Source organism: Quercus suber, unplaced genomic scaffold (assembly GCF_002906115.3).
Source record: "Quercus suber isolate HL8 unplaced genomic scaffold, Cork oak 2.0 scaffold_183, whole genome shotgun sequence".
Classification (NCBI taxonomy): domain Eukaryota; kingdom Viridiplantae; phylum Streptophyta; class Magnoliopsida; order Fagales; family Fagaceae; genus Quercus; species Quercus suber.
In genome coordinates this window covers 36,474-50,091 of record NW_027069641.1, presented here as the reverse complement: position 1 = coordinate 50,091, position 13,618 = coordinate 36,474, and the positions used below count along the sequence as shown (strand labels likewise).

The window sequence follows — 13,618 nt, the reverse complement described above, 5'->3', positions numbered from 1 at the left end:
TTCTTTTTCTAGCGATTGTAGCATTGTGCATATAGTTTCCTAGTTTCATGAATTCTTCAATATTTAGAAGGTAATAAAGTGAAAACAAGTACTATAATCACTGGCGCGGCGGCGCGGCGGGGGGGAGAGGAGGATATCGCCCTGTACTTTCAAAAATTTTCACTGTTACTTTCAAAAATTTTCACTGCTAATATAGTACATATATCACTATGCCATCCCTGCCAAAAGAAGACACTAAGCTGTGCACAAAACGCAGATTCTCCTGCTATAGGAAGTCATGTGGGAGACCCACCTAATAATGATCTGAAAAAGTGAAGAAAAAAGATTCTATAGCAAAATGAAATAGAAATCACACAAATTCATCGTACTGCCATAAGGAAATAGTAAATTATAGTACATATATCAGGATTCACATCCCGTGCAATAGCTAGGGTATTGCACGAGGTGCAATAGCTTTAATATCAGCCATGGATTAAATCTAATGCTCAGAAAATTGACACGTAAATCTCCACGCTGGCAATCCACGTGCTTCAATTTCTCTCCTATCTCTTTTTCTCTTTTCACTTCAGCAATTCAGCTTTCCCAAATTTGAATTTCAGAAAAAAACTCACTTGGAGACTGTAAATCCATGGCCGAATCTCAATGGGCCTCAACTCATCCCACACCACCACCATTACCGGTGATGCTTCCCGGTCTAGTCTTCTCCTCTTTCAAGGTTTTCTCGAAGCTCTCTCTCTTCTCATTGCACCCCCACCACTGCCGTTGGCGGTGCTTATTACCGGTGTCACCACCACTGGTGGCTACCGGGTTTCCCTCTTTCCCTCTCAAATTTATTTTCTCTTTTATTTTTGTTTTTGTTCCAGTTTTAATTATTTTGATGACTAGAGCTGTATGATTTTGTTTGGGTTTGAAAAATGGGGGTTTTGGTATGAGTCTGTTTTATTGTGTAAATTCATGTCATTTTGTGCGTGAGTTGTTAAGTGAGTGAAATTTGTGTTCTTGAGAGTGCTTAAATTAGTGTAAACACATGGAGTAGTTGAGTGCAGATCTTAAAATCTGGGTATGTAAAGGATAAGTTCTACTCTTTTTTTTCCTTCCTTTGCTATGATCTTTGTTATTGCCTTTGTTGGGAAATTTAGACCCCTTAAACACACAGATTGCGTAGCCTAGATTAATTAGCCAAGTTGTTACTTAGTCAAATTAAGCAATTCTAGGTTAAAACAATCCAAACAATCATATCAAGAATATAAAGCAGCGGAAAATAAATAACACAAGATATGATCACCCAGGAAACCACACGGTAAAAACCTGGGGAGGATTTGACCCACCGATCCTCAAGGCTAACCTGAATTCACTATGAAAGAATTGAAGTTCATACAAAAGGACTACAAGCTCCCCGCTCGACTTCCTAATGCTACCCACCAGTAGAACTTCCTGACACGACCACGCGCAGGCTCCGAATCCACGGACTACTTCTTTCTTGAATTCTTCAATCAGCTACAAGCTCCCCGCTTGCTTTTCTTTTAATCTTCAATGGCAGCAACCTTGTTGATCATCAAGATGTAGAAATTATCTCTACCTTAAAAACCCTAAGTTTATGTGAAGGAAAGCTCCTCTAAGATCTCACAAGAGATTCACATAAACAGCAAATATGAGCAACAAAGACTTAGAGAGGTTTGGGTACAAAACCCTAAAAATAAAAGGAGGCACAAGAGGCACTCTAATCTCTCTCACAGAAGTCCCAAAAACGTTCTAGGGTTTTCCTTATATATAGAAGTGTTTTACTTGAACCCCAAGACGTTTAAATAGAGTTTGGGCTGAACTGGAACTCTGCAGAAAAATAAATCTGTACGTGGTTCGATCGATCGAGTCTAATTTTCGATCAATCGAGCCTTACAGATTTAGTCCAATAAATCTGCACTCACTCGATTCCAGTTTTACAAATAAACATACTTTGAGCAAGCCTAAACAAGACTAAACAATCTGTTTTGATCATGGTTTGCCAACAATACAAATTAGAGTTCTAAATACATAAATTCCTAAATCTTTAGAACCTAACAGCCTTGCTTCTTTATTGTTGCTGTTGCTGTGGCCTTTGAGTCCTCTGTTATTGTTGCTGTGGGTGTTAGTTGAAATGCTTCATAGAGGGGTCAAGATAGTTGGAGCTATTGAAACCAAGCTCTGGAAATTCTGATTTTTATTTCCAATCTGTCTTTTGGCTAATCCGTTGGATTTTAAAAAAGGTGATGAATTTTAATCTGAAATATTGTCCATAAATTGCAGTTGTTATTCTTAAGGAATAATCATACATGCAATAGAGAACTCTCACATATGGGCCTTTTATGTTTGATTCCTTGTTTAATTTTTATGCGCCTTCAAGATCTTCTTGACTTTCTCGTCTCAGGCTTAATGTTCTTTTCTTCTTTACTAAAATCCTATATATATATATATATATATAATGACAGCCAGCTTTGTGTGTGCGTGTGTTTGTTTTTTTAAATAATTTTTTTTAAGGTAATTGATGAGTGCAGAAGAACTTATCAGAACTAGAATCAATTGCGCTAGAAGAGACAATGAAACTGCAGGCTATAAAACATCTTTGTGGTGAAAATTTTGTTCTTAGCTTGATCATATTTTGTGTGTTGTGGACCTGTGGTCCAAAAATGACTGCTGTGTTTTCATTCTGGAACCTTTAAAGAATTTCCATAAAGATTAGGCGCCATTCTGGATCAGAAAAGTTCTGTTATAAGGGGGAATAAATTGTGTTTTGGGAAGCCATGGTACTTTGTCTATTGTCATCCTGTAATCGCCATTCATTTTCGTTATTAATCACTTGAAATAAAACTTGGCTCAATGTTTTTACTGAAAGGACCGAACTACAACTTTGTATAATTTTGGTAGATAAATACTGATTTAGATTTCAACATCTTAAGAGCAACAAATGAGACTAAACAACTTAAGGATTCCTAATTCCTATTTTTCTATGGATATTTGTAGTATGCGATGGAATTCCTTCTCTTCTCAAGGAAATGTCTGAAGTAGTAGGTTCCTTTAACAAGCATGCACGGAGATTGCTTGAGCAACATCTTGCTTCTGGCTTTAACAAGTGCTTTAATAAGTGCTTTAACAAGTGCTTCTGGCTTTCTTGCAGTCAGAATTTAGTGATAAAAATTTATTTTCATAGGGATAGAAAATTTTGATAATTTTTTTTAGATCATATATTGGTTTGTTGTAATTCTTATATATGATAAGCACAATATTGGTACACAAATTTTCAGAATTTATTATTAATGAAAAACATTCATTCTTCTATATTTATAATAGTTGATGGTCGACGAATTATACTTAGAACCTTGAAGTTTAACTGATTACAGTCACAACTAATTGCTATTGTAGTCATGCATTTGTTTATCCAAAAAAAAAAAAAAAATGTAGTTATGCATCAATGTGGGAAGACTTTGTGGTAAATCAATATTTGATATCTGGTTTTAGGGGATTATAAATCAGAGATTCTTGTAGTTCATATGCTATATTGTATGTGAGTTGTGGTTTAAGCTTTAGTATCTCTTATGTGTTTCTGGCGTGCATGCCTTTTGAAGGATGTTGCCCTTATTAGTTTCATTTACTTTCACTCTTCTATGTAGCATTTCCATTATCTTTTTATTTTGAGGTAAAGATAGATATATTATTGATATAGTTTGTATACAAAGAAGTATAGACCCTGGGGGTCAGTCAGGGGAAACAAAACAGTAAATGCAGCTCGAGCTAACTACAACAAAACAAAAACCATTGCAGCCAACTAAACCCAGTGCCGAGAGGGAAATCAATGCAGAATAAGAAAGCAGCAGCCCACACGCTGCAGGCAACAGCCATCCAATGCAGAAATCCAGCAACTACCCAGTGCAGAAAAACCAGTGCAGAGGAATGTACAACAAGAAGAAAGAGACACCCCAAGTGTGGAACTAAATGAGTGCATATGATTTTTTATTTACAATTGAGTAGGGTCATGACACAATTTTTTATTTACAATTGAGTAGGCACATAAGATTGTTGAAGCATTTGATCTTGAAGCATGCAAGACTTTTTTTTATTTTTTGGTTATTACATGGGAATTAGGTAATATGATGGTAGAAAAAAAAATTGTCTATTGTATCATGTTATTATGGCCTTGTAATTAAAGAATATAATTTAATACAATTTAGTTCATTTTTTGGATCAAAATCTTCTTCTTTTTTGGTGGTTTACTTCTATCTTGGATCCATTGATTTTAAAATATGCCAAACATTCTTGAAGACTCTTGTTTTCAAGAGAATATATTGAGCATGAAGTTGTAATTTGACAGAAAAGAGCACTAATAGTATTTCCAAGAAATTCTATCTTATAGATTGGCTTTTTGGTGAAGAGCCAGAATGAGGCTGTGAATAGTTTATATAATTTGTGTTTTTAAGTCATCCTCCAATTTTTAGTACTTGTTCCAAGCATATTCAAACACAAAGAACTGTTGGTCTTTCCAGCAAGAATGACTATAATTAGACTAGATAAAAAATTGGAACGCAATAAGAGCTAAAAAGCTAATAATAGAGCTCCATCACAAAATGCTATTTGCAAAACAAATTTGTTTACATTTCATCTATTCATCAACACAAAAAATCAGTTACTACATGAAAATACAATTTGCACAGCAATTCAATTATATAATGGCAACAATGGAAGGCAAGAGATGCATCTCCTGAATGATGCCATGGCCGAGACAAGTCCATTCAAAACTTCAATTTGTTTTGATTTTTCCATTACACAAGATGAATCTCTCCTGAATGATTTAACCAATTTTGAAGAATAGCTTGGCACATTTCTCAATATGACGAATCTCCCTCAAGACTGCACAACATACAAATAAAATATCTTAACATCACTTCAAAGTTTCTAACAAATATTTTCACAAACACCATCAGTGCATTTCACAACTCAAACCACAATAGGAACGTAGGGATGAGAAAAAACTGATTCATTGTGACAAATTTCAAACTGAGAAATTAGTATCAAGCTAAGAATCATAGGTCTATTTCAGTAAAAGAAGCTAAAAGGAGTAAGAAATGTATGATCTTAGGCAAATAAATCAAGAAAAGAGAAAAAAAAAAGGTTGGGGGGGGGGGGGATCATAGATTTGGTATCAACATTTCCTAAATGTCAAATCCAATAGACAAAGGGGGGGAATTCAAGGGATTAATAATGAAAATGAATGGCGATTACAGGATGACAATAGACAGTACCATGGCTTCCCAAAACACAATTTATTCCTCCTTATAATAGAACTTTTCTGATCCAGAATGGCATCTAATCTTTATGGAAATTCCTTAAAGGTTCCAGAATGAAAACACAGCAGTCATTTTTGGACCACAGTTCCACAACACACAAAATATGATCAAGCTAAGAACAATATTTTCACCACAAAGATGTTTTAGAGCCTGCAGTTTCATTGTCTCTTCTAGCGCAATTGATTCTAGTTCTGATAAGTTCTTCTGCACTCATCAATTACCTTAAAAAAAATTATTTAAAAAAACAAACACACGCACACACAAAGCTGGTTGTCATTATATATATATATATATACGATTTTAGTAAAGAATAAAAGAACATTAAGCCTGAGACAAGAGAAAGTCAAGAAGATCTTGAAGGCGCATAAAAATTAAACAAGGAATCAAACATAAAAGGCCCATTTGTGAGAGTTCTCTATTGCATGTATGATTATTCCTTAAAAATAACAACTGCAATTTATGGACTATTTTAGATTAAAATTCAGCACCTTTTTTAAAATCCAACGGATTAGCCAAAAGACCGATTGGAAATAAAAATCACAATTTCCAGAGCTTGGTTTCAATAGCTCCAACTATCTTGACCCCTCTATGAAGCATTTCAACAAACACCCTGAGCAACAATAACAAAGGACTCAAAGGCCACAGCAACAGCAACAATAAAGAAGCAAGGCAATAACAAAGATCATAGCAAAGGAAGGAAAAAAAAAAGAGTAGAACTTACCCTTTACATACCCAGATTTTAAGATCTGCACTCAACTACTTCATGTGTTTACACTAATTTAAGCACTCTCAAGAACACAAATTTCACTCACTCAATAACTCACGCACAAAAAAATCTTATACATAACAAACACGCACACAAATATATAGGAAGTGAAAGAGGGAAAAGGGGTACCAGAAAGAGGAGGACAAAGGGGATTTTGGGGAAAGTGGCTTCGTTGCTTCATAGATATCTTCACTCCATGAGAGTTGGGACTTGGGACAGCTTTACACACGAGAAAGAGGAAGGAAGTTCTTTTGTTGAAGAGCGAGATGGGTCTTCTTTGTTGGCGTCGGAATTGGACGAGCTTGAAGCTTCGCCGGAGCTTTGGAAGAAGAGTAACTCTACTGGGTTCTCGAAGCTATGGAGGTTCAGAGAATTGGTTCATCGAAGCAACAGTGATGGCAAAGAGAGAGGCTTGGTCTTGTGTGGACTGGTACCGGGCTGCTGTCACAATGGATTGAAGGAGAGGCAGAGAGCAACCTCAAACGGAGAGGAGAGAGAGAGAGAGAGAGAATTTTTTGATTTTTGGCTGGGTTTACTCAGACTTACCAAAACAGCGGGCGGGCTGAAATTTTTTAAGGGTAAAGTAGTATTTTTGTTATTTGCTGAGGTGTCAATGATTTAAGCCAATAGATTAAATGGATGGCTGAGATTAGAGGTATTGCACACCGTGCAATACCCTAGCTATTGCACTGGATGTGAATCCCATATATCATTATGCCATCCCTGATAAAAGAAGACACTAGGCTGTGCACAAAAAGCAGATTCTACTGCTATAGGAAGTCATGTGGGAGACCCACCTAATCATGATTTGATAAAAAGAAGAAAAAAGATTGGGTAAAAATGTAAAACTGATTCTCTAAATTTTACATTTTGTCATTTCAGTATTTTAAGTTTAAGTTTTGTCATTTCAGTCCTATAAATTTCAAGTATAGTCAATTCAGTCATCCGTTAATTTTTTGTTAAATACTGTGTTAACTTACCAAAACAATGTTGTTTTAGATTTTTTTTTAATTTACGGTAGTTGAGAAAACTCCGTTCAGGGGTCTTATCCACATAAATGCGGCCAGGAAGGTAGGTGCAGTGCATTAAATGTGGTGGTTGAAGTATGCCTCCTTGATATTTCTCTGTTCTCGTTACCTTCATGTGTGTCCGAGGTTCCTCTCCCTCTAGACACTTGTCAAACAGATCATTTGAACCTCCCAAGCTCGTGTTGGGTCAAACCTCTTCGGATCCGAGGATGTTGGACTACTCGGGCACATGATTACCTCCTCGGATGGCACACGTGCTCGTCTCAAGGCATTCCCCTTTGACATGGGCCTCTGACTGAAGGTCACACCTCCTCGGACGAAGAGTGTTCCTCATTCAGGGCCTTGGGCCCAATAAGTTGGGTTGGGTTTTTCTCCCCCCACAATGATGATGTGGAAAATTGTGAGAGCTTCAGAGGCTTCGGTTATATATATATATATATATAGATAATAATAATATTCCCCAAAAAATAGTGTACCTAGAAATAGGGGTGTCAATGTTCAACCCAACTCGCGAACACGACACAAACCCGACACGGGTTTTTTCGAGTTAGGGTTGGGCCCTAATGGGTTTGGGTCATAAACGAGTCGACCCAAAAGTGACACGATAAGAAATGGGTCATAAATGGGTCAACCTGCGTAACCCACAATAAACACATTTGACACGTCAATTTATTTGTGTCAATCCGAAATGACCCACTTAACACAACCCGTTTAACTCATATAACAAATAAATATTTATTTTATTTTAGATTTGTCAAATACCTTTTATATCCAACACATATTTTAAATTTAAAAAGAAAAGTAAGTAATTACAAAAATTTACAAGGGATATAATTGGAAATTAAAACTTTACAGACCTTAGAACTACTAATACTTTTTTTTTTTTGGTGGCATAGAACTTACACAAATGAAATTGGATGAGCTTGTGGAAGATGTTATGAATTTGGATATCAACAAAGAATCTATGAATGATAATCGTGGTCATAGTCAGGATTAATCTACTATTTGCTCAAATTCTTTCAATATTGATACTTAGCTTTTGGCGAGTTCCAAGAATATTATATTTTTGTTGAAATGTGTTATTTTATTTTGTGAAAATTTGTTATTTTGAATTTGAGTTGAATTGTTTGCACTTATTTTGGAGTGTAAAGAACTTATTTCTAGATGAATGTTATATTTTTGTTGAATTATATTATTTTGAATGTGGGTTAAAACTTGAAGTGTATGCACTGCTTTTTGGGATGTAAAAATAATTATTTCTAGATAGATATTATATTTAATATTATACAGGTTGAAATGAGTTGTGTTACATTCGTGTCAACCCAACACAACTCGTTTATTAAGCGTGTCAAATGGGTTGGGTCAGGTTAACCCGCGTTATTAACAGGTCGGGTTAGGGTTGAAAGATCATGACACGATTATTAAATGGGTTGAGTTAGGGTTGAACCATTTAGTCGAATACCCCTACCTCGACACGACACGAACCCGACACGCTAACCCGAATTGACACCCCTACCTAGAAAAGAAAATCCACAAGGAGAGATGGCTCATTAAACCAATAATTTAAAATTAAAATTAAAATTAAAGAAAAAAAATTAGTTCACATCAATCCATTTCGGTCTAATTTGTTCTATTTGGTCCAATTTGGTCTCTCAATTCCATCTAATAATATCAAATTTGTTAAAAAAATAAAAATAAAACATTTAGACAGTACTTGATTTTGTAAAATCAAGTACCATACAAAAAAATACTTCCACTCTCCAAACACACACACACAGAGTAGAGTACCCTTCCACTCTCCAAAATCCTTTCCTTTCCTTTGCATCCCCAATTCCTATTCCCAAACCTTCTCTCTCTACCCTCTTCTCTCCAAACGCAAACATCGTCGGATATAGTAAGAACCCATGTGAGGTTTATATCTGTTAGTTACCCATATGACACTGAATACAGAAACATTATTACACGATATTCCAAGTTGCCCATTGGTATAATTTACAAGGCTAAAGAATCCCAGTCTGAAAGTACTCTCCATTGGATATTATGTATTCATGGCCTTTAATGGATTGAGAAGATCTAATGGTGTCTATGGCACAACCTAAGTTTAAACAGAAGCAACAAAAAACAAACAAGAAGTTTGTCTTGTTAAGAAGTCTCATAACTTGTTCTGACCTGCTTGTGTGGTAATTTTCTAGGATAGACTTCACTCTAGAGACTTGAAGAGTACTAACATCCCAGAAAACACATTGTCATATAAAATTATATATCAAAGGGCTGGTATAGAAATTAGGAAGACTAAAAATTTATGTTCAGGCCCCAATGTGATTAATAGTACAGAATAATTGAATTTGAAGGTCTATCACACCAATTGTAAAACAATCTACCCAGATATATAATTCCATCATAGTTTTTCAAAAATCAAATCAATCAAAGCAATAAATAATCTAACACAGATTTGGTAAGGAAGTGAAAAATCAAAGAATAACCTCTTCAATGGAAAAACTAGTCCAAGGACAAAATTTACTATCAAGTTGCGGTTACAATTTTTCAGAACTTACAAAGTCTTTATACAATGATTTGCTTCATGAACTTCTTGTTAGGTTCTAAAAACTTAGGATTTCATATATTTAGAACTCTAATGTGTATTGTTGGCAAACCATGATCAAAACAAGTTGTTTAGTCTTGTTTAGACTTACTCAAAGTTGATTATTTTATGTAAAGTTGGAATCGAGCTGATGTAGAAGTTACTGTGCATCTCAGCCTGGCTCGATTGATCGAAGCTTAGGCTCGATCAATTGAAAATCAGTCAGATGCGTTTTTTCTGCAGATTTCCAACTCAGCCTTAAATTCTAAAACGTTTAGGGCTTTAAGTTTTTGCCCCAGGTATATAAGGCAAACCCTAGCCAAGATTTTAGGTTGCTCATATTGCTGTTTTTGTGAATCTCTTGTGAGATCTGAGAGAAGCTTTCCTTCACATAAACTTAGGATTATCAAGGAGGAGATTTATTCAAGAACTTGATGATTATTCAATTGCTGCCATACGAGCTTAAAGATACACAAGTAGGTGTGCTTGTACTTGCTGGAGAATCCAAGAAAGAAAAGGGCCATGATATCGGAGTTTGCATGTGGTCGTGTCAGTAAGTTTTTACTGGTGAGTAGCAATAAGATGTTAGTGGTCTAAGTCTTATTGTAAAACTTCAATTCTTTCTATAGTGGATTCAAGTTTACATTGAGGATAATTAGGTTAAATCCTTCTCAGGTTTTTTACTGGTGTGGTTTCCTGGGTCATCATATCTTTGTATTATTTATATTTCCACTGCTATATGCTTGATATGATTGGTTGATTGTAATAACCTAAATTTGCATAATTTGACTAAGTTAATCACTTGGCTAATTAACTAAGTTAATTATGTTGTTGTTTAAGGGGTCTAAAAACAAACACTTCTCATTCACATAAACCAAAACCTTTGACACTCCAAGGAACCTCCTTGACCCTCTATCGTTAAATTACATTATCTTTGTATATTTTTTTATGTTTACAAAATTTTAAGGTGATCAAAGATTAATAGCCATGTCATCAATTAATTATTTAAATTCAAGTTTTTGTAGTTTGAAATAATGCATAAAAGATTAGTTTATGGATCTAATGATAAATTACATCTGATTGGCATGAAATTTGGCATGCTTATTAAGAATATATAGAACATGTAATTTAATAGTTGAATTTTCAAAATATGAATTCAATAATAAGTTATTAAATGGTGTAATGTTGCTTAGAATTACACCAAGTGTAACTTGAACCCAACCGAATGTGCCTCAATCAACTCAATGGAGTTATAGATCCAGCATTGAATACTTGAAAATTGTACATTAAGTTAGTAATTAATTTTGTTAATTTCTTCATCTATAATACATTAATTTAATATAACTTTGGTGAAAAATGAAAAAATAGGTCAAAAAAGAATTACAATTTTAATCCTTCACAAAAAATGGGCTGCTAACCCCCAAAGAAAAAATCCATGTCAACTCATATTTGACTCATATTTGACACATATCCATATTCTTTTTTTGGCTTTAAGCGGATAAATAGATTTGAGTCCAATTTTGTCATGTCTAAAAGAAAAAAAAAATTAACTTTTATATAAAATTAATTGTGGCGGGCAAAAAATAGATAGCTAACAAATCAAGTGGATGTTAACATATTACTATTTGCTCACACAATTCATTTTTAGAGGTAGGATGCAAGGTCAACATTTGAATACCCAATTATATGATAGCTAATGATAATCAGATCAGTTCCAAGTATGAAGCAAGTGTATTAAATGACAAAAAGCCCTAAAATGGCTAAGTGTTTATCCTCGGGTTTGGTCTGAGGAAGAGGTTACAATTGGATAATCTCTCTCTTTCTCTCATGTTTTTCTCTTACCCTAAACTAGCCTCTCCCAATTCTAGGTGCTTCTTGACTTTATATAGTTAGCTAAAATGCATTGAGACTTTACACTTAGAGGATTAGGATCAGACTTTCCTAATATTTGTCCCATCAGTGCCTTACTAGAAGGCTTTATACTTAGGCGTTAGTTCTGTGGGCACTGTTCATGGTCACTCCCCCATTAATGCTGCCAGCTAAGTAGTTGCAGTGCATTTAATGCGGAGGGGAAGACTGCTTTGTCCTTCCTTTTTCTCCTCTTTCTTGTTCAATGCCAAGTTGCTCGGCCCTTTTCCACCCTTGGGTAGCGTCGTGCTTCCCTTAACTCTGATTCTCGGCTATCCGAGGTTAGGTAAGTGTCCTCGGTGGACTCACCTAGAAAATTCCAACGATAAGGATGAACCTCAGGCATGTACAAGGGCGATAGGAGCGTAGAAATACCACTGCATTAAATGCACTGCAGCAACTTTTTTGGCCGTATTTATGTGGAGAGGACTCCTGAACAGTACAGTCTCAACTACCACCATTCACAAAGAGCTAAAAATGTGTCTGATGGGAGATGCACCCAAGTGAAGACTCAGATGATTAACAAGTGTACGATGATGATGGTCTGAAAGTAACTATATAATGTAAAAGATCTCCTATGAGAGGGGGATCAGAAAAAATCAGAGAAGAACAACTGTAATATTCAAATCTATATTCGCACTCATTTCTATTGGTTTATTTGATAATCCATCTCCTCGGATAACCAGTTCATTCGGTTTTTACGTGTCTTTCTTATTTGTTTATCATTCAAATCCTTAATAGCCGTTGTTAAATTCACTAAAGGTCTGGTTTTTTCACCCACTCTCTACAAATTTATTGTACTGGCCTCATTGGGCCTACATTCCATATCTTTTGGACTTGAGTTACAAATTGTGACTCTACAGTACTCAAAATAAGTGGTCAGTTTTTTTTGTTTTTGTTTTTTTTTAATTTTTAAAGTTTTTAAGAATAGTCATATTAATTATTTTGTAAATGGTAAATACACTTAACATGCTAAGGTATATAAAAACTAACAACCTTCAAAAAAAACTTTCCTTTCAAATCACTTTTCCCATTCCAAAGTCCCACCCATGTGACCTCCTCACTTTGCTATTACATTTATGGCTTTCTCACTTTGCCATTGGTTGAAACTCTCTCTCTCTCTCTCTCTCTCTCTCTCCAAAAAAAAAAAAAAAAAAAAAAAAAAAAACCTTGGGTGAAACGCATAAAGAGAACTAACACGTCAATAGTGGGGGAGGGGTGACTCGAACTCAAGAGTCAAGACACGCCGCATAATGAAGTCTTGTTGGCCTCAACCACTAGGCCACCAATCATGTCGGTATGTTCATCTCTAATTACAACTTAGGTTGGTAGTCTTCTAGGATAGAGGTTGGTACTCTTATATCCCATAAAATACATTTTATGTAATAAAAACTCTAAGGATTCCATTCCCCACTCTAGAAGTTTATATCTCATTGACCCCAGTCTAGAAGTTACTTATACTCATATTCTTCTTTTAAAGATAAAGATAGATTAAAAAACATAGAGAATATGAGATATAAGCAACTTCAAAAGTTTTTCCCAGGTCATTAAATAAAAAAAGATAGATAAAAAGTTAGAACAAGGACTAATGTTGAAAGTTCATAAGAGGGAATAGGATATTTCAATTAAATTTCTTGAATTGACCTTATTATATTTTCTAATAAATTTCCTGACGTATCCTTACTTCTTAATTATATTCACACTATCAAAGTCTCAACTCTCAATTATAATCTATGTTTTTAAAATTGGATTTCCTGATGTAACCTTATTATATTTTCTAATAAATTTCCTAACGTATCCTTACTTCTTAATTATATTCACACTATCAAAGTCTCAACTCTCAATTATAATCTATGTTTTTAAAATTGGATTTCCTGATGTATCCTTACTTCTTAGCTCTTAATTATATTTCTAAACAACTTGGAGACACAATTTTAAAGTTTAGATACCTGATACCAAACATTCAACTTTTTCAAAAACTCACTTTTTAAAGTTTTTGCCGAACTCTCTATTTATCAAA

At 34.8% G+C, this 13,618-nt stretch overlaps 2 long non-coding RNA genes across 2 annotated transcripts; one reads left to right on the top strand and one right to left on the bottom strand.

Moving 5' to 3' along the window:
• Positions 1-411: 411 nt before the first annotated feature.
• Positions 412-4,221, top strand: LOC136069680 (uncharacterized). Its single transcript, XR_010630898.1, has 2 exons — positions 412-715; positions 2,998-4,221. It is a non-coding gene; the product is annotated as an uncharacterized LOC136069680 (long non-coding RNA).
• Positions 4,222-4,564: 343 nt separating this feature from the next.
• Positions 4,565-6,781, bottom strand: LOC112006135 (uncharacterized). Its single transcript, XR_002882301.2, has 2 exons — positions 6,211-6,781; positions 4,565-4,878 (listed from the first exon to the last, which is right to left on the bottom strand). It is a non-coding gene; the product is annotated as an uncharacterized LOC112006135 (long non-coding RNA).
• Between the last annotated feature and the right edge of the window lie 6,837 nt (positions 6,782-13,618).